We start from the raw sequence: 20,918 nt of genomic DNA, 5'->3' as shown, positions 1-20,918 counted from the left end.
TAAAGGTTTGTACGAACCTCTCAGCCAATCCATTTGTGGCTGGATGATACGGGGCGGATGTGTAATGCCTTACCCCATTCCTTTTCACAAATTTCCGAAACTCTTCGGACACAAACTGTGGTCCGTTATCAGAGCAAATCTGCTCTGGCAAGCCGTTCCTGGCAAATATGGTCCGTAGGACTGCAATCGTTTTCTCCGTGGTGGTGGAGGACATTTTGATCACCTCAGGCCATTTCGAGTGCGCATCCACTGCTATTAAGAACATTGAGTCCATGAATGGACCAGCAAAATCAATATGCACCCGTTGCCATGGAGAGGAGGGCCACTCCCATGGGTATAGAGGGGCATGTGGTGGTGCATTTTGGACCTTCTGGCATCCTGAGCAGCTCTTTGTCAGGTCCTCGATTTGCTGATCGATCCCCGGCCACCACACATAAGCCCTAGCAAGGCTTTTCATTTTCACCCCTTCCAGATGGCCTTCGTGAAGCTCATTGAGCACTCTCTCCCTTAACTTGGGTGGAATTACCACTCGGGATCCACACATCAAGGTCCCCTGGCATACTGACAGCTGTTCTCTTCTGGATGAGAATGCTGGCAACAGTGAGTCGCCATGTGCTGGCCATCCCTTCACCGTCAAGTCATATACCCGAGACGGTGTCGGGTCATTTCGGGTTTCCTTCTCTATATCCGCGTTAGTTACTGGCAATCGTTCAATTATAGTTGAATGAAATATTTCGACAGGATCCACTGCTGGTGCTTCCTCCGCAGTAGGCAGTGGCAGGCGTGATAGCCCATCAGCGTTTCCATGCTGTTTCATGCCCTTATACTCTATTTCATATTGGTTCGCCCCTAGAAAAAGGGACCATCTTTGTAGCCGTTGCGCAGTCATCACCGGAACGCCCTTCTTTGGATTAAAGATGGAGACAAGTGGTTGGTGGTCAGTCAGCAAGGTGAACTTCTGCCCGTGCAAATAGTGGTTGAACTTTTTCACTCCCCACACTAGGCTGAGTGCCTCCCTGTCAATCTGGGCGTAGTTATGCTCGGCTGAGGTTAGTGACCGAGACGCAAAGGCTACTGGCCTTTTCGAGCCATCCGGGAATTTGTGCGACAGCACCGCTCCAATACCATAGGGTGATGCATCACACGCCAACCGAATTGGTAGTGCTGGGTTGAAATGAGCCAACACCTCTTTTGATGTGATCAATTCTTTGCACTTCTGGAAAGCTTGTTTACATTCATCATTCCACTTCCATGGTACCCCCGTTTGCAGTAGGGTGCTCAGTGGGTGTAGTCCTGTAGACAAATTCGGCAAGAACTTACGGTAGTAGTTCACCAGCCTGAGGAACGACTTCAGTTGTGACACATTTTCCGGGAGCCTTGACTACTGCCTCAATCTTTTCAGGGGACTTATGTAACCCCTCTTCATCAATAATGTGGCCACAATACGAGATCTGCTTCTGGAAAAACTCGCATTTGTGGCGATTAGCTCGGAGCCCATATTCCTTCAATCTAGTGAGCACCTGCTCCAGGTTGGCGAGGTGATCACTGTCATTTTCGCCCGTGACCAGGATGTCGTCCAAGTAACACTGGGTCCCTGGAATCCCTTGCAGGACTTGATCCATTGCCCTTTGCCAAATAGCCGGAGCTGATGCTACCCCGAACACCAGCCGGTTGTATTGGTAGAGACCTTTATGAGTGTTGATCGTGAGGTACTGTTTCGAGGCTTCTTCTACCTCCATTTGCAGGTACGCCTGGGCCAGATCAATCTTAGTGAAGCGGTTTCCTCCAGATAGCGAGGCGAAAATATCTTCAATCCGCGGAAGCGGATATTGTACAGTGTGAAGGACTGGGTTCACTGTCACCTTAAAGTCCCCACAGATGCGAACCTTCTTTGGTTCCCCAGGCGTATTACTCAACGACCTCTTCATTACAGGAACGATGGGTGTAGCCCACTCGCTCCAGTCCACTTTGGACAGTACTCCAGAATGTTCCAAACCTTCCAGCTCTGCTTCGACGGCTGGGCGGATCACATAAGGCACCGGTCTGGCCTTAAAAAACTTTGGGCTTACATTTTCCTCCATTTTGATCGTCGCTGTTATGCCTTTTAGTGTTCCGAGTCCCTCCTGGAACACTTCTTGTGCGTCAGTTAGCATTTTTGACAGTCGTCCAGGTGTGATGTCGTCATCCTTTTTGGCATCTACCGTCAGTGCTTGTATTGAATGCCAATCTAGCTGTATCTTCTGGATCCATTCACGTCCTAGTAGTGGTGGTCCTCCATCTGGCAATACATATAGGTCCATTTTTGGTGTTTCCTTGCCGTTGTATATCACGTTCACCCTTATTTTTCCTTTGGGGTAGACTTTTTGCCCCGTGTACGTCTTCAAGACAATCTCTGTATCTCGCAAGGGTATATGTGAGAATAGCCGCTTGTAGTCCCTTCGGTTTATCACTGTTAGGGCTGATCCTGTGTCCAATTCCATTTTCACTTGGACTCCGTCTATCTTGAGCGTGACCCAGATAGTTTGGTGATCCTCCATTTTGATTACATTATGTAGTTTCAGACAACCCAGCTCCTTGCTTCCGGAGTCTGTATCACTTTTCTGTTCGTCTGAACTACTCTCCGTCACCTTATGTACCTTTTTGTACTTCTCCTGTGGAGATTTCTTGCTGCTGGTTTTCTTTCCCGACCTGCAGGCTCTTGCTATGTGTCCTACTTTTCCACACTGTCTGCACACTTGGTCCTTGAACCAACAATCCTTATGGTCGTGTGTTGTTCTGCCGCAGCGATAACACTTCACTGCTCCATATGATATTTCATTTGTGCCATATTCTTGCGGTCTCCATTGTATCTCTGCAGCGCCCCGTGCAGCTGCTTCATGTGATACTGCCATGCTGAAAGCCTTGTCCAGCGTAAGATCCTTTTCTGATAGAAGCCGTTTCTGGGTTCCTTCACTTTGAAGCCCACACACAAACTTGTCCCTTAAAGTATCTGCTAGTCCCGTTCCAAACTGGCAGTGTTTCGATAGCTTGCGCAGTTCCGTTAAATACTCCGCATTACTTTCGTCTTTATGCTGGTTCCTTTTGTGAAACTTAAATCTTTCTGCTATCAGCAGCGGTGTGGGGTTTAAGTGGTCCTGTAGGATTGCCACTATGCTTTCAAAATCCTTTTCCACTGGCTTCTCTGGGGTTACTAGGTTTCGCAGTAAGCCATACGTTTTTGCACCCATGGAATTCAACAATACCAGTGCTTTCCTGGCATCTGGCACTTCATTCGCCTTGCAGTACACTTCTATGCGTTCTACATATGTCGCCCAATCTTCAACTTCATTGTTGAACGCTGTGACACTGCCACTCTTCGGCATCCCTGGGTGTGGTTAGACTGGCTAAAAATGACGTCTCCCGCGCTCTCCCTTCTATTCCGCTGCGGCTCAAAAATGGCGTCTCCCGCGCTCTCCCTTCTTCTCCGCTGCGGCTGAAATATGGCATCTCCCGCGCTCTCCCTTCTTCTCCGCTGCGGCTCAAATGGCGTCTCCCACGCTTTCCTTTCTTCCCCCGCGGACGCTGCTCAGCCCTTGAACACCGGCCGCGCTCTGCGCGTTTTCCTGCACGCCTCTCTCATTGACACCGCTCGATCTTCAACCCCGGCTGCGCCCTGTGCGCTTTACCCTCTCTCTTACCCCGTCGACGCTGCTCGGCCTTCCTCTGTGCCATCGGTCAGCTCCAGCTGCCGCCGTCCGGGAAGGGTCTGCGCCGTACCTGCTGCCAGCCCGTCTCGCTGGAGTCTCCGCCGGATGGTCGACGCCCGTGCCCCTGGAATCGTCCTTCTTCTGCAGAGATGCAGGTAGGTTCAAATCGACTCGTCGCCAATGTTAAATCCGTGAATCTTGATGTATGGTGTCCTTCAACAAATAGACAGAGACTGCAGAGGAACAATCAACAGGTGTTTACTGGATGAGGGTCTCTCAAAAACTAACAGTACAGATCCCGACTCAGGGTTTATATACAGGTGTGGTCACTGCCGGTACTACAGTATACAGGAGCTGTAAAAAGTAGTTCTCCCCTTAAAGGTACATACACTACAGGGCAATCCGGGATCCTGAAGAAGAGACGTCAGGGAAGACAGGTGAAGGAAGCTTCTCCTCCCTTCACGAGGACTGATCTCCCTCCGCGGTCGAGTCGCATTCCCTGCTTAAAGGTGGTATTTGTTTATATCTGGGTTTGGGTTATAATATACTTGAGGAAAAGGGAACGATCCTGTGTTAGTGCTTCTCATTTCTCAGGTGGTGCACATTATATACCTGTGGGGAGAAGTATCTAAAAGAATAGTTTCAGCTTCAACTTTTTTGTTTGATTTACGCTCCTGTAAAGCGCCTTAAGTCGGGACATTTTACTACATTAAAGGCCCTATATAAATGTAAATTGTTGTTGTCGCTGGCTCTAACTGCATCAAGTGTTCTGCCACAAACTGTCCTGCTGGGAGACCCACGGTCCTGACACATACAGAGAGCGCCCCCTACCTGGGCTGAGCTTATATTACCGGGGCTACTCAAGGGATGGGCTCGGTCAGGTCACTTGATCACATTTACACATAAGGAACTGGGACATCCGCGGCACAATCACATCCTTAAAATACTGCTCACCTCCTGCTCAATACCTTTGTAGATGTTATGTTAGTTTCAACAAATTGCGATACTGATTCTGCTGTTTCCTCCTCCTCAGCAGTGCGCAATAGTCTTGGAAGACATGTCGCCAAGACAGTAATGCTCTTTAAAGGGGCACCGTCTTTGGAGTACAAATGGTGCCATCAAACCCCAACCTTAAGATACTGCTTAAAGCCTACCTCTGTGACCAAGCTTCTGGTCACCTGCAGCAAGGGCCTCGCACCCCTCCCAAAACCCGAGCCGGCTTGAGTGCAGCGCTGAGCTGGAGGGCAAGGACCCTGCCTCTATTTTAACCCCTGCCCCCGCACCCCTGCCCCGTTCTCATATGGTGTGGGGGAGGGGAGGGTGGGGGTTTATAATCGGCTCTCATAACATCTGATGAATCAGGAGAATACCTGGCATGCCAGATCGCCAACTGTAAACTTTCAAGAGTAAACCTTCTGTTCCTTTCTCCCTCATGTGTTTATCCAGCATCCACTTAAAGCCTCACTAACTCCGTGTGGTAGATAGTTCCACATTCTCACCACTCCCTGGATAAAGAAGTTGCTCCTGAATTCCTTATTGGATTTATTAGTGACTGTCTTATATTTATGAGCCTCACTAAATCGGGGCCTGCAGTTCAAAGCGCTTCGAGTGGTCGTACTCTGGTACCGCCAGCAGATGGCGGTGATGCTCCGTGTAAATCCCTTCCTGCCAACACCGGGAAACAGCAGACAGGCGTGGACGTAGGAATTACTGGACTCCGAGGCCCTGAAAATCAAGGGATATGGGAATAGTGCGGGAAGGTGGAGTTGAGATGGAATATCAGACAGGATCTTATTGAATTTTGGTAGGAAGAATAGGGGGTCACTTATCACTGGGAGGGTGTGAGCCTGGGTGGGGTAGAGGAACAAAGAGATCTCGGAGTACAAATACACAAATCACTAAAAGTTGCGACGCAGGTTAGCAAGGCCATAAAAAAAGCAAAACAAGCACTAGGGTTTATTTCTAGAGGGATAGAATTGACAAGTAGGGAAGTTATGCTAAACCTGTATTGAACCTTGGTTAGACCACACTTAGAGTACTGCGTACAGTTCTGGTCACCATAATATTAAAAGGATATAGAGGCACTGGAGAGAGTGCAGGGAACTTTTACAAGGATGATACCAGAAATGCGAGGGTATACATATCAGGAAAGGATGAACAGGCTGGGTCTCTTTTCTCTTATAAAAAAGCTGAGGGGTGACCTAATAGAGGTCTTTAAAATTATGAAAGGTTTTGATAGAGTGGATACAGAGAATGTTTCCACTTGTGGGGAAGAGCATAACTAGAGGCCATCGATATAAGATAGTCACCAAGAAATCCAATTCAGAAGAAACTCCTTTACCCAAAGAATGGTGAGAATGTGGAACTCGCAACCACAGGGAGTGGGTGAAGCGAATAGTATAGATGATGCATTTAAAGGGAGGCTGGACAAACATATGAGGGAGAAGGGAATAGAGGGTTATGCTGATAGATTTAGATGAGGAAAGACGGGAGGAGACTCGAGTGGAGCATAAATGCCGACATGGACTGGTTGGGCCGAATGTCCTGTTTCTGTGCCGTATATCCTGTGTAATCCTATGTAATCGGCTCAGCTTCTTTCTGTCTTCCCCAAACACTCTACAGAAGACAACGATCAAGAAGGTGTCTCTCCAGGACCAGGCTAGCCATTGCACTTGAGGTGCGCTACAGCCTGCGATGTCCCCAAATGTTTGGATGCTTGACTGGATCATTTAGTGCTAGTGGTGGAGTTTGCACTTTCCCCATCTTCATCATTAAATCATGAGGAAGGCCATTCATCCCATTTCACCTCACCCATCCCGAGAGCCCGTGTTATCCTCTCATCACAGCTGTTGATATTTTCCTAAGTGATTCCTTTCATTTCTCTCCTCTTGGTATTCCACCCACCACTCCATGCCGACCTAAATGCATCACTAATCCTCGGCCTTTCTGCTCTCCTGCCACTGTCCCAGGCTTGAATGCCCCTCTGATAAGCCCCTTGGATAATGAACAGCGGCCCAACCTGCCCCGTACTCCTCTCATGCCGATCATGCCATGCACCATGCCTGCTGGGGGTTAACCTCACCAACTTGCTTTCCATCCCGTTCATCCACCCACCACTGCCCTCTTGGACTTGGGTGGTGACACCTTGCCCCTTACTGAAGTCTGGCCACCTGGCTGTACTTTCCACCACCTGCCCCACATAAACCACCACGGTGGTGTGGACCTTGGCATCAAATCACAACTTGTTTTTTGCCTCTATTCTTCCTTCGAGCACCTCATCATGTTCCACCCCTCTCACCTCTTCTTTAAATCCTCATTCTCTACCGCTCCTCCCAGAAGCCTCACCCTGAGTTTCTCACTGAGATATCCTTCCTCCTTTCCTCTCTCAGCATCTGCACCGAGCAACTCCTCATCCTCGGTGATTTAATCTTCATCTCATTCGCCTTATCTCCAGCATAACCTTTATTCTCTCACATCCCAGTTGATTCCTCTGGTATGGCCTAATTTCTCATGCCCTCAAGTTCAAGAGATGCTGACTTGAGTGTATCTGGTGCACATCTGGCTCAGCCATCCATCGTCACATCTGGCTGGACGACATCAAGTGCTGTCGTGACTCACTCTCTTCTGCCCAAACTTCCCACTACTCCAGGATCATCAAATGCAGCAAAGATAACCCCCGTCTGCTTAACTCCACTAGCAATCATCTCTTTAAACCCCTCTCCGCTGCACCCTCGCCTCCAACAACAAATGTGGAAAGCTCATGAACTTCTTTGTAATGAAGATTGAGACCATCAGTTCCACGGCCTCTGCTGCTTCCTCCCAATCTCTTGCCGACCAAGCCAAACCTCACTGCAGAATTCCCCCCTGCCCTAGCCCTGGACTCGTGTCTTTCTCTAGTTTCTCTCCTCATGCCCTCTCCAAGCTCCTCCGTGACTCACCTCATGCTCCCTTTGACTCCTATCCCTCTAGACTGCTGACCAGCACACTTCCCATCCTGGCCTCCAGACCAGCTGACATTGTGAACGGTTCTCTCCCCTCAGGCACCGTCCCCTCGAGTCAATCGAGAGTGTGGGTCAGGGAGTGCTTGCTGATAGCCCAGTGAGGATTCTTATTTCTTCCCCTTCACCCTCGCTCACTCTGTAGCAGGCGGGCACATCTGCCTTAAAATTAGAGATAGACCGTTCAGGGGAGATGTCAGGAAGCACTTCTTCACACAAAGAGTAGTGTCATTCTGGAACTCTCGCCCTCAAAAATTTTCAAACTGAGATTGATAAATTTTTCTTAGTTAAGAGTATTAAGGGTTGCAGAACCAAGGCAGGCAGATGGAGTTAAGATACAGATCAGCCATGATCTAATTGAATGGTAGAACAGGCTCAAGGGGCTGAATGGCCTCCTCCTGTTCCTAATTCTTTCCACTACTTCCCTGACTCAACAATCATCACGCCCAGTGTCATTCCAGTCTGCAAGTCAAACATTTATTAAAGGGTGAAAATATAAACGGATTCACAACTAATTGTTATGAAGCTGGACACAGTTATCACAATTCAGGAGATCATTCTACTTCATTATATACCAGCACAATGTGTCTGGGTCACAGTAGACTGAGACAGGGACAGAGAGAGGGGTAGAGGCACTGAGCTAACTTACACTGTACACTCTAACAGCAAACACCCTCTCCCGCCGGCAGTACACGGCAGAGGATCGGGGCAACATGGGCTGCTCAGGCAGTGGGTAAGGCTGCTCACCACGGCCGTGACCTCAGAAAACGTGCCCCACTGTGTTAACGAGTGAGCAGTGTGAGTGGTTCAGAGTTTGCGCCAGTGTTATCATTACACGGATTAAAGATGGGATAGAGTTTTTCGGTGAAAGTGTCAGTGAAAGTGTACAGGTGAGACATGTCTTCAGCATCATAAAATGACACCTGTCCTCCCTCATAGTCCAGGTAAACTCCCAGCTTGCGGGGTTTCACTTTCAGATGGGAGATGATATCTGGTATTTTCAATGATTTGTACTCAGGAAGCCAGCCGATGACCCAATATCCATTCTCAGGTGAATATATGATGCCTCCCTTCCTGTTGACAGACTCTCTACAGACACCCACAATCCAGAGAGTCTTGTTTCCAAGACCCACCTCCCAGTAGTGTCGCCCTGATGTGAAACTCATTTGAGGTCAAAACATAAAAGGATTTATCAAATCTTTTCGGCTGATCAGGAAGGTCTTGCTTCTTATTCCCGAAACTCACACTAGTCAGATCCTGGGACAATATGAGATGATTCTGCGCCGTCTCTGGGTCCAGGGTGAGAGATGCTGGGACTGAAACAAAACATGAATGGGAAGTTGTTACTTTAAGAAAACAAGGATTGGATCACGAGAGGTGTACAGACAGTGATGGGCCATCACCACTTTCCTCAGCCCAGGAACTGTGGAGCCCCAGGGACAGGGCATCTGAAGAGATTTCTCACCTTTGAACCCTCACCGTTCCCTCAGCCCTATTTACACAGCGCAAGTTTTCATCAATTTATTTATAATAAAGATCTCGCTCCAGGACAAGGCCTCATTGACCAGAAGCTGTAGGATCTCAGTCTCCCTCCCTGAGCCCAACCTGCTGTATTCTGGCACTTTTGGGGCAGTGGTGACGACCTTTCTAATGGCTGAATGGGACTGGAGAGGCGACAGTTCTATTTCCGTCTACACAGCAGCCAATGGGGAGCCTGGAAACATGGTCATTTATTCCATGTGTGGAACCACAGAGCGAAACTTGAGCTCATCCAAAACTCTGCTGCCCGTTTCCTAAATCACACCAAGTCCCGTTCACCCATCACCTCTTGTGCTCGTTGACCTACATTGGCTCCCGGTCCAGCATTGCCTCAAATTTAAAATTCTCATCCTTGTGTTCAAATCCCTCCAAGGCTTCTCCCCTCCCTATGTGTAATCTCCTCCAGCCCCGCAACCCTCCGAGATCTCCGCCAGGACAACAGGGAGAGCTCCTTGCTCTTCTTCAAACTAGTGCCATGGGATCATTAACCTCCACCTGAGAAGGTGTAAAGTCTCATCCGAAGGACGGTATCTCCGACAGTGCAGCACTCCCTCAGTTCTTAACTGGAGTGTCAGCCTGGATTTTTGCGCTCAGGACTCTGGGTTTGGACTTGAACCCACAACATTCTAACTCAGGGACGAGATGCCACGGCTGACCCCTAAATATTCCTACCCGTAACTCCACTCACACATGAAAGGAGTGATCCTCGGGGAAAATTCAGCTACAAATAGCAGAGGATGACTTCAGTTGGTTTAATAAAACGGCTGCTTGTATTGATCTGTGTCTGAAACATCCTTGGGGAGCCCCTGGTCTCCTTGGGAGCAGGCGACCAGTGGAACTCCCTCAGAAAATGTGTCTGAATTGTGAGATGTTGAACTTTGACCTGCCCCTTGCAAGGCAAATGATGGACCTGAGGAAGAGCCAAAGGTGAGGTCTCCCTCAGCTGGGAGTTCCCAGTCCTTGGCCATGGAAGGGGACATGATGTAGTCATGGCGGCTGGTACACCGAGTGAGGGAAGTGTATTAACCTCCATAAGGGTGCACGTGGGCCCCACCAGTGGCCTGGTAAGCCGATCAGAAGAGTGCCGAGGTCAGGTGATGTCCCTCAGTAGCAGATCCCTCCATACACTGACTATCATTAAATACAGGTTGTTTAACTTGGTGGGAGAAAGGTACCCAATAATATACAGAGAACGACACCTGGTGTCATCCAATGTATTAAAGGTCATTAGTCACATGGATAACAGTAGGGAGAAGGTGATATACAGAGAATGATACCTGGTGAAATCACTGCTCTCATTTCCCTCCACACCTTGACGTATTTGAATGGTCCGCCAACTATATCCACAGGTAGCTCAGCGGAGACAGCTCCAGGATTGTGAACCTCGATCTCACACCTGTAAAAACAGGGCTGGGGATCAGTCCGTGTTCGAGAGAGAGCAGCGATCAGATCACAGAACGGCTTCTTTAAATCTGCTTACCTGGTCAAAAGGGCATCAATATCCTGAGGGGAAAGGAACAGAAGAAACGTTACTGGATCAGATTAAAGAGCTGCTGCTACACATCTCATGGGGAATTTATAAAGAGAGACAGAATCTGGACACCAAGGAATCAATCAGAAAAGGACTTTTCCTTTTCTGTCGGTGCTGGAAAATGGAAGACCAGGGTGTAAACAGCATGCAACCCCCAGCCCAAGACTTTGTTTCCATTAACACTGATATGGAGCACCAAGGAAGATGATGTAAATGTGTATTTTCCAGTTTTGATCCCCAGCGTCAGCACCAAGCACTCCCAGGGTCACAAACAGCACAGCCAGTGGCAGAGAAAAGCTCTACCTACTCTGTCTCAACAATGCACCTTAACCCCATTCTCAGAAGAGCCCCAACTGCACGCGTGTGAGCATCTCCAGTTCCCAGCCCAGCCCTCTCGGAGTCCAATCGCCAGTCAGTGCCACTGTTACACTGTGTGGAGGAACTGCACTGAGATTTCCTCACCTCATTTCCCATTGGACCCTCAGCAGAAAGAGTAAACGTCCATCCCACCAATCAGATTGAGGCTAAACCAAAGCCCAGAGGTGAAAGGTCAGTATGTTAACCCACTGCCCCCCAAGCCCCCAGTCCCCTGAATGTTGTAGTGTTTCTACTGACCTGATCTCACTGAGGGGATTGGTTTGATCACATTTACCCTTTAGATCAATCCCACTGACAGTTATTTCACTGTCCGTTTAGATTCCCTGTACAAGGAGGAGGGACATTTTGTACCTTGAGGAGCTTTGGGGCTTCTTGTACCTCCAGCCTTGCTTTTAGATCTCTTATCGCTCCTTCAAGAGAAGACATTTCATCGAAGGTGCTCTTTAAATTGTTCTCCATTTCCTTCAATATTTTATCTGCTTTTATCTCCAGCTCTGCTTTCATCAGCTCTTCCTTCTCAGACAGGAACTTGTGCATCTTTTCAAAGTCAGTCTTGATTTCACTTCTCAGACCGTCAACTTGGGCCTGGAACACATTGAATACAGAACGAGACAAGCAGTATTCATAATCCCAGTGTCCCTGGACTCCGTGTGCCCTCTGTAGGATTAAAGCATTGTATCCAATATGCATCTGTCATATTTCAAAGTGTCATGCATGTAAATTGTGTGTCACATTGCACGTCATACTGTTCGTCACACCGAATGTCACACAGAATTGACAGCATAAACAGATTCATAAAACATACAACAAATAACAACAATTCACTGCTCACTAAACAATTTAACTAAATATTGGATACATGGGAGTGAGTTAAAAGCCAAACATAATTAAGGGATTTAATCGAGGTGTTCAGATGGTTTATATATAGAATAACGGATACCCAGGAGTGCGTAACAGACTGGAATCTAATCGAGGGGTTGAGATAGTTTATATATAGAATAATGGATACTCGGGATAAAAACAGAAAATGCTGGAAATACTCAGCAGGTCAGGCAGCATCTGTAGAGAAACAGAGTTAACGTTTCAGGTCGATGATCCTTCGGCAGATGGTTTATATATAAAATAATGGATACCTGGGAGTGAGTTTCTGGGTGGAGTCTAATTGAGGGATTCAGATGGTTTAGATATAAAATAATGGATACCCAGGAGTGAGTTACAGGCTGGAATCTAATCCAGGGGTTCGGATGGTTATATATAGAATATTGGATACCTGGGAGTGAGTTTCTGGCTGGAATCTAATCAAGGTCTTCAGATGGTTTATAGAAAGAATAATGGATACCCAGGAGTGAGTTACAAACGGAATCAAATCCAGGGGTTCAGATGGTTTTATATATAAAATAATGAATATCCGGGAGTGAGTTACAGACTGGAATCTAACCGAGATGTTTGGTTGGTTTATATATAGAACTAGCTGAAGTGCCCGGCGGTGCCGAGGCTTTTTCGAGGGCATGTTGTTGTTGGAAGAGAGAGAGAGAGCGACTGGGGGGAGGGGGGGGGAAGGAGGAGGTGGAGGGGAGGGAGGAGGTGGGGGGAGGGAGGAGGGAGGGGGGAGGGAGGAGGGGGGGAGGGAGGGCGGGGGGAAGGGAGGGGGGGGAAGGGAAGGGGGGAGGAGGGGAAGGGGGGGAAGGGAGGGGGGAAGGGAAGGGGGGGAGGGGGGGAAGGGAAGGGGGGAGGGGGGGAAGGGAAGGGGGGAGGGGGGAAGGGAAGGGGGGGGAAGGGAAGAGGGGGGAGGGAGGGCGGGGGGCCACCCCCCCGAGGGTCGCAGCCCCCCCCCGAGGGTCACGGCCCCCCCCGAGGGTCGCGTCCCCCCCCCCCGAGGGTCGCGTCCCCCCCCCCCGAGGGTCGCGGGCCCTCCCCCCCCCGGAGGGTCGCGGCCCCCCCCCCCCCCGAGGTGAAGACCGCCGATTGCGGCTGTGCGAGACGGCCGGGCGGCCGGTTGCCAGGGTGACGCTTGACGCTCAGCAAGCCCCGCCCCCCCGGCCGAGCCAGAGAGAGACGCCGCGTCTCAGCTCCTGCTGCGCGCGCACCCTAGCGGCGCTGGGCTGAGGCTCGGCCCTCCAGCCTTCGAATGGGGCCGGGAGGTGCCTAGCTCGGGCGTGGGTGCGAAGGAGAAGCCGAGGCTTCGAGGCCTACCTGGAAAAACAGGGAAAGGTAGGAAAATTAATGAGATTAGATAAGTTAATTCGTTTCTAAATCATTTTTTTTTTAAAACAATATGTGTTTTAAAAGCAACGTTTTTTTTAAAGACGCAGAAAACGGGAAAAAGGAAAAGTTTGGAATCAAGATGGCGGCGACTCACCTCGGTTCAGAATGATAAGGCCCGGCCACACACGCACCGATTGGCCCGGCGGCACACGCCAGCAACCCGGCGTACGATTGGTCGAGCTCGAGGTCACTCTGTCGCTAATGAGCGGATAATGAGATGCTAATGAGCGGAACGTTGAAGGTTTTTGGGATACCGCGGGCGCAATTTTAGCCCAGCCGAAACGCAAATACGCTTAAAACCGTCTCGGAAGCGTAAGCTTTCTTTGGAGGTGACGCGCGCGTAGGTACGCCCTGTAACTTTTGAGCGCATACCCCCCAGACACACACGCGATGACAGACAGACAGACAGAAGGACAGAAAGACAGAAGTACCGATTTATATATATAGATAGACTAGCTGAAGTGCCCAGCGGTGCCGAGGCTTTTTCGAGGGCATGTTGTTGTTGGAAGAGAGAGAGAGAGCGACTGGGGGGAAGAGAGAGAGCGACTGGGGGGAAGAGAGGGAGGGGGAGGCGGGGCGGGAGGGGAGGGCAGAGGGGAGGGTGGGGGGAGGGAGGGGAGGGCGGGGGGGAGGGGAAGGGGGGAAGGGAGGGGGGGAAGGGAGGGCGGGGGGAAGAGAGGGGGGGAGGGAGGAGGTGGGGGGAGGGAGGGCGGGGGGAAGGGAGGGTGGGGGGGAAGGGAAGGGGGGAAGGGAAGGGGGGGAAGGGAAGGGGGGAAGGGGAGGGGAGGTGGGGGGAGGGAGGAGGGGGGAGGGAGGAGCGGGGGGGGAGGGAGGGGGGGGAGGGAAGGAGCGTGGAGGGGGGAGGGGAGGGCGGGGGGGAAGGGAAGGGGGGGGAAGGGAAGGGGAGAGGGGAAGGGAAGGGGGGAGGGGGGAAGGGAAGGGGGAAGGGGGAGGGGGGAAGGGGAGGGGGGGAGGCAGGGTGAGGGCCCCCCCCCGAGGGTCGCGGCCCCCCCCCCCCCCGAGGGTCGCGGCCCCCCCCCCCCGAGGGTCGCCCACACCCCCGAGGGTCGCGGCCCCCCCCCCGAGGGTCACGCCCACCCCCCCCTCCCCCGAGGTGAAGACCGCCGATTGCGGCTGTGCGGGACGGCCGGGGGGCCGGTTGCCAGGGTGACGCTTGACGCTCAGCAAGCCCCGCCCCCCGGCCGAGCCAGAGAGAGATGCCGCATCTCAGCTCCTGCTGCGTGCGCACCCTAGCGGCGCTGGGCTGAGGCTCGGCCCTCCAGCCTTCGAGTGGGGTCGGGAGGTGCCTAGCTCGGGCATGGGTGCGGAGGAGACGCCGAGGCTTCTTGGCCTACCTGGAAAAACGGGGAAAGGTAGGAAAATTAATGAGATTAGATAAGTTAATTACTTTCTAAATCATTTTTTTAAAAGAATATGTGTTTTAAAAGCAACGTTTTTTTTTAAGACGCAGGAAGCGGGAAAAAGAAAGGAAAAGTTTGGAATCAAGATGGCGGCGACTCACCGCGATTCAGAATGATAAAGCCCGGCCACACACGCACCGATTGGCCCGGTGGCACACGCCAGCAACCCGGCGTACGATTGGTCGAGCTCGAGGTCACTCTGTCGCTAATGAGCGGATAATGAGATGCTAATGAGCGGAATGTTGAAGGTTTTTGGGATACCGCGGGCGCGATTTTAGCCCGGCCGAAAAGTAAATACGCTTAAAACCGGCTCGGAAGCGTAAGCTTTCTTTGGAGGTAACGCGCGCGTAGGTACGCCCTGTAACTTTCGAGCGCATAGCCCGACAGACGCACAGGCGATGACAGACAGAATGACAGACAGACAGACAGATGTACCGATTTATATATTTTGATAGATAGACTAGCTGAAGTGCCCGGCGGTGCCGAGGCTTTTTCGAGGGCATGTTGTTGTTGGAAGAGAGAGAGAGCGACTTGGGTGGGGGGGAGGGAGCAGGGGGGGGAGGGAGGAGGGGGGGGCGGGGGAGGGAGGAGGGGGGGAGGGAGGGCGGGGGGGGAAAAGGGAGGGCGGCGGGGGGAAGGGAGGGCGGGGGGGGAAGGGAAGGGGGGGAGGGGGTGGAAGGGAAGGGGGAGGGGGGAAGGGAAGGGGGGGCAAGGGGGTGCCCCCCCCGAGGGTCGCGGGCCCCCCCCGAGGGTCGCGGCCCCCCCCCCCCCCCCGAGGGTCGCGGCCCCCCGTGGGTCACGCCCCCCCCCCCGAGGGACACGGCCCCCGCAGAGGGTCGCGCCCGCCCCCCCCGGGTCGCGCCCCCCCCCCCCGAGGTGAAGATCGCCGATTGCGGCTGTGCGAGACGGCCGGGGGGCCGGTTGCCAGGGTGACGCTTGACGCTCAGCAAGCCCCGCCCCCCCGGCCGAGCCAGAGAGAGACGCCGCGTCTCAGCTCCTTTCGAGTGGGGCCGGGAGGTGCCTAGCTCGGGCATGGGTGCAGAGGAGACGCCGAGGCTTCTAGGCCTACCTGGAAAAACGGGGAAAGGTAGGAAAATTAATGAGATTAGATAAGTTAATTACTTTCTAAATCATTTTTTTTAAAAACAATATGTGTTTTAAAAGCAACGTTTTTTTTTTAAGACGTAGAAAGCGGGAAAAAGAAAGGAAAAGTTTGGAATCAAGATGGCGGCGACTCACCTCGGTTCAGAACGATAAAGCCCGGCCACACACGCACCGATTGGCCCGGCGGCACACGCCAGCAACCCGGCGTACGATTGGTCAAGCTCGAGGTCACTCTGTCGGTCACATCTGTCGCTAATGAGCGGATAATGAGATGCTAATGAGCGGAATGTTCAAGGTTTTTGGGATACCGCGGGCGCAATTTTAGCCCGGCCGAAACGTAAATACACTTAAAACCGTCTCGGAAGCGTAAGCTTTCTTTGGAGGTAACGCGCGCGTAGGTACGCCCTGTAACTTTCGAGTGCATACCCGCAACGCACACGCGATGACAGACAGACAGACAGATAGACAGAATGACAGAAGTACCGATTTATATATATAGAAGATAATGGATACCTGGGAGTGAGATACAGGCTGGAATCTAATCAAGTTCTTCAGATGGTTTATATATAGAATAATGGATACCTGGGAGTGAACATAAGAACATAAGAAATAGGAGCAGGAGTAGGCCAATCGGCCCCTCGAGCCTGCTCCACCATTCAATAAGATCATAGCTGATCTGATCCTAACCTCGAATCTACTATCACTCTCCATCCCACCCGAACCCATGTGATCTCCCGGGAGAGGCGAAAAACCAGATAAAAAACCCAATGGCCAATTTGGGAGAAAAAATCTGGGAAATTCCTCTCCGACCCATGTAGGCGATCGAAACTCGTCCAGGAGATCACTCTGTCCCTATATTTTCTACAGTACTTACCTTCTGTAAAGGCGATCTCCACCCCAGCCAGGAACAGGAATAAAACCATCTCCTGAAATCTAACACAGAATTAGAACACAAGAAGTAGGAGCAGAACCAGGCTACACGGCCCCTGGGCCCGCTCCACTAGTTACAGGCTGGAATCTAATCGAGATGTTTGGATTGTTTATATCTATATATATAAATCGGTCGTTCTGTCTGTCCTTCTATCTGTCTGTCATCGCGTGTGCGTCTGGCGGGCTATGCGCTCAAAAGTTACAGGGCGTACCTACGCGCGCGTTACCTCCAAAGAAAACTTACGCTTCCGAGACGGTTTTAGGCGTATTTACGTTTCGGCCGGGTTAAAATCGCGCCGGCGGTATTCCAAAAACCTTCAACATTCCGCTCATTAGCATCTCATTATCCGCTCATTAGCGACAGAGTGACCTCGAGGTCGACCAATCGTGCGGCGGCTTGCTGCCGCGTGCGGCCGGGCCCTCCTACGGTCGAGTGACGGGACGATTGACCAATCCTACGCTTTGGTGACCTGACGGTCGACCAATTGGTGCGTGTGTGGGCGGGCCTTATCGTTCTGAACCGAGGTGAGTCGCCGCCATCTTGATTCCAAACTTTTCCTTTCTTTTTCCCGCTTTCTGCGTCTTTAAAAAAAACGTTGCTTTTAAAACACATATTGTTTTTTTAAAAAATGATTTAGAAAGTCATTAACTTATCTCATCTCATTAATTTTCCTACCTTTCCCCGTTTTTCCAGGTAGGCTCCAAGTCTCGGCGTCTCCTCCGCACCCACGCCCGAGCTAGGCACCTCCCGGCCCCACTCGAAGGCTGGAGGGGCGGGCCTCAGCCCAGCGCCGCTACCTTGCTAAAGGGTGCGCGCGCAGCAGGAGCAGCTGAGACGCGGCGTCTCTCTCTCTGGCTTGGCTGGGGGGCGGGGCTTGGTCAGCGTCAACGGTTACCCTGGCAACCGGGCCCTCCGGCCGTCTCGCACAGCCACAATCTTGAAGCCAGCTCGGGAGGCCGGTGCTCGGAAGATCGCGCCTCCGGAGTTCGGTGCTTGGTTGGTGGGGGGGGGGCGAGCCTCGGGGGTGGGTGGGTGGGGCGAGTCTCGGGGGGGCCAACCTCGAGTTCGGGGGGTGGGGATCAGGGGGCTCGGGAGTTTGGGGGGGATGGGGATCAGGGGGCTCGTGGACTCTCCCCCTTCCCCTCCCCTCCTCCCCCCCGCCCCTTCTTCCCCCCTCCTCCCTCCTCCCCCCCTCCTCCCCGCCCTGCCCTCCCGCCTCCCCTCCCTCTCTTCCCCCCAGTCGCTCTCTCTCTTCCCCCCAGTCGCTCTCTCTCTTCCCCCCAGTCGCTCTCTCTCTCTCTTCCAACAACAACATGCCCTCGAAAAAGCCTCGGCACCGCCGGGCACTCCAGCTAGTATAGAATAATGGATACCCAGGAGTGAGTTACAGGCTGAATCTAATCGAGATGTTTGGTTGGTTTATATATAGAATAATGGATACCTGGGAGTTGGGTGAGCAGAAAGGGGAACCTATTGGGGGAGATGGTCACAATGATAAATGGACTCTTCAACGTAGAAAAGGATATTTTCTGAAGATTGATTACCGTCAACCTTTGGGATCGGACAGAGAAAGGAAATAAGACCCTTCTTACATTGTTGCAATAATTAACAATTTACAGACGGTCCCTTACAGTGCAGTTCAGGGAGGAGCTCGCATTGTGCTGGGACAGGCAGCATTTTATTCAGTCAATCTCTCTCTCTCTCTCTCTCTCTCGCAGTGTCAAAAGCTCATTCAGGCAGTCGCAAACACAGGGAACTTTACACAAACTCTCAATGACACTCCCCTACCTTCATCTGTAAGATCCCATCCTCCCCTTCTCTTTTACTTTGAAGAATGAGATCCATTTGCTTTTGCAGAAACTCCAATGATTTTTCCAATTTTTCCTGAAAGACAAAAAAAGCACAATGGGATTTGAAAAGGGAAACATTCCTTCTGTCCCTGACACTCGGTGATCCCAAAGGTGGGAATGAAATGTAAGAGGAAATCCATAGACTGACGTGGGAGATGAGTCGGAACAGCAGAATTATTGATCAAGGGGATGTTAATCTGAATTACCTTCATTGATTGGGACAAGATGCTCTTTCAAAGAGCTGGCACAGGCTCGATGGGCCAAATGGCCCTGTCTGTGCTGTATGATTATAAGAGAGGGAAAAGGAGAATAGGATTCCTAAACTCCAACTGTTACACCACAACTAAATGCTTACATGTAAAACTACAATAATTCCAATTCTGACCGCATGTTGGCAGTTTTATTGATAGATGGGGACAACTATTCCGGGCCGCCTTTAGGGGATATTCGCTGTCTTTATATAAAGTAAAATAGGAACTGCCCTCTAACTCTGGCGGTTAGAATCAGCCTCGCCCCCTACCTCTCCCAACCCTCCCCTGTCCCTCTCCCTCCTCCCCACTTCTCTCCCCTACGCCTCTCCCTCCTCAGCTATCCCTGTATTCCATTCCTCCTCCCCTTTCCCACATCTAACTGTGCCGACAGGGCAGTGATCCAGTACCTTGTATATCTGGGCTGCCTCCTTTATAGGGATCACACTGTGTGTCTTGTGAGCCCGGGACATTCCGCACACCACACAGATCGCCTTCTGCTCCTCTTCACAGAACAGTTTCAGCTTCTCCTCGTGTTCTTCGCAGTAAAACTCCTCCTCCCGCTGTGTCGCCTTCACCTTCAGCAGTCTGAGCTGCTCGGCGATGTTGCCCAGGGTCCGAGCGGGCCTGGTGTTCCTCTGGGCGAAAACCTGCCGACACTCGGGGCAGGAGACATCTCCCGGGACCTTCTCCCAACTCCGAGAGATGCAGGATCTGCAGAAGTGATGCCCACATTCCAGGGACACCGGGTCGGTGAACATCTCCAGGCAGATGGGACAGGTCAGTTCATGTGTTAGATCTGCAGACGCCATCTCGGTGCTCGCAGTCTCTCTCCTTCCCTGTCCAGTGCTTTCACTTTCAATTCTCGGTCGGTGCTGCACTTCCTGGCTTTCACTTCACGTGATCAGGGACAAACAATGTTATGCATTTTGTAATTAGATCAAAATGACACCGTTTCTTGTGTGTCAACACTTGCCCATTTTTAAAGCCCAGTTTATAACTTTTTTTTCCCGCTACCAATTGGATCATTAAAACCCGCCTCCCCTGCCCCTCCTCCCTCACCTCCAACAAAAAGTGCGAGGAGCTCATGGACTTTGTCACTAAGATTGAGACCATCCGTTCACCTGCCTCTGACACATCCCTCCCTTCCCCTAACCCACCAAGACAAACTCCCCCCCTGCCCTCACACTGAACTGACATCTTTCTCTAGTTTCTCTCCTATCGCCCCTCATGCCCTCTCTGAGCTCATCTTGTCAATGAGACTCACCTCATCCTCTCTCGACTCTTTTAAATCACTGTCATCACCCCTCTCCTCAAAAACCCACCCTTGACTCCTCTATCCTTGCAAATTACCGCCCCATCTCCAACCTCCCGTTCGTAACTTGAAAGTGTTGCTGCCTCCCAAATCCGTGCCCATCTTTCCTGCAATTCCCTTTGAACTTCTCCGATCAGGTTTCTGCCTCTGCCGCAGCACTAAAAACTCAGAGAACTCTTTGTTCCTCCAATTCTGGCCTCTTATCCATCCCCAACTCCCTTTGGCTCCACCAATGGCAGCTGTCCCTTCAGCCGTCTCGGCGCTAAGCTCTGGAATTCCCTCTCTACCTCTACCTCTCCCTCCTCCTTTAAGACGCTGCTTAAAGCCGACCTCTTTGACCAGGCCACCTACACTCAGGTCTCTTTCTTTGACTTGTAGGAGTCGGGAATTAAAATCTAGATCAGCAGAGGAATTAATAAGGATTTACTCAGTAGGAAGACGACCAGGTCCTGCTGGCCTCTCCTCAGGTGGTCATTATAGACCTTGCTGAGACTGCAGAAACAGAACGAACACGATAACGGCCAACAAAAACATTGTCTAAAAGGGGCCTCATCAGGAATTTAGCTGCAGACTCCCCCATACTGGTCAGTCAGCTTCAAAGCTATGATGAGACAAGGTCTTCAGTCAGCTCCACGTGAGGTGAGAGGGCTTT

General features: G+C 51.4%; 1 pseudogene across 1 annotated transcript; it reads right to left on the bottom strand.

Moving 5' to 3' along the window:
• Window positions 1-3,928: 3,928 nt before the first annotated feature.
• Window positions 3,929-19,848, bottom strand: LOC147095807 (zinc-binding protein A33-like; annotated as a pseudogene). Its single transcript, XR_015074824.1, has 6 exons — window positions 19,362-19,848; window positions 18,642-18,737; window positions 11,484-11,717; window positions 10,704-10,726; window positions 10,501-10,619; window positions 3,929-9,000 (listed from the first exon to the last, which is right to left on the bottom strand). The product of XR_015074824.1 is annotated as a zinc-binding protein A33-like (transcript).
• Between the last annotated feature and the right edge of the window lie 1,070 nt (window positions 19,849-20,918).

This window comes from Somniosus microcephalus, unplaced genomic scaffold, assembly GCF_052327205.1.
Source record: "Somniosus microcephalus isolate GS21.2 unplaced genomic scaffold, FLI_Smic_1.0 unresolved_chr1, whole genome shotgun sequence".
In the NCBI taxonomy this organism is placed as follows: domain Eukaryota; kingdom Metazoa; phylum Chordata; class Chondrichthyes; order Squaliformes; family Somniosidae; genus Somniosus; species Somniosus microcephalus.
Note: the sequence above shows the minus strand (reverse complement) of the source record. Positions and strands in the feature narration are given on the sequence as shown.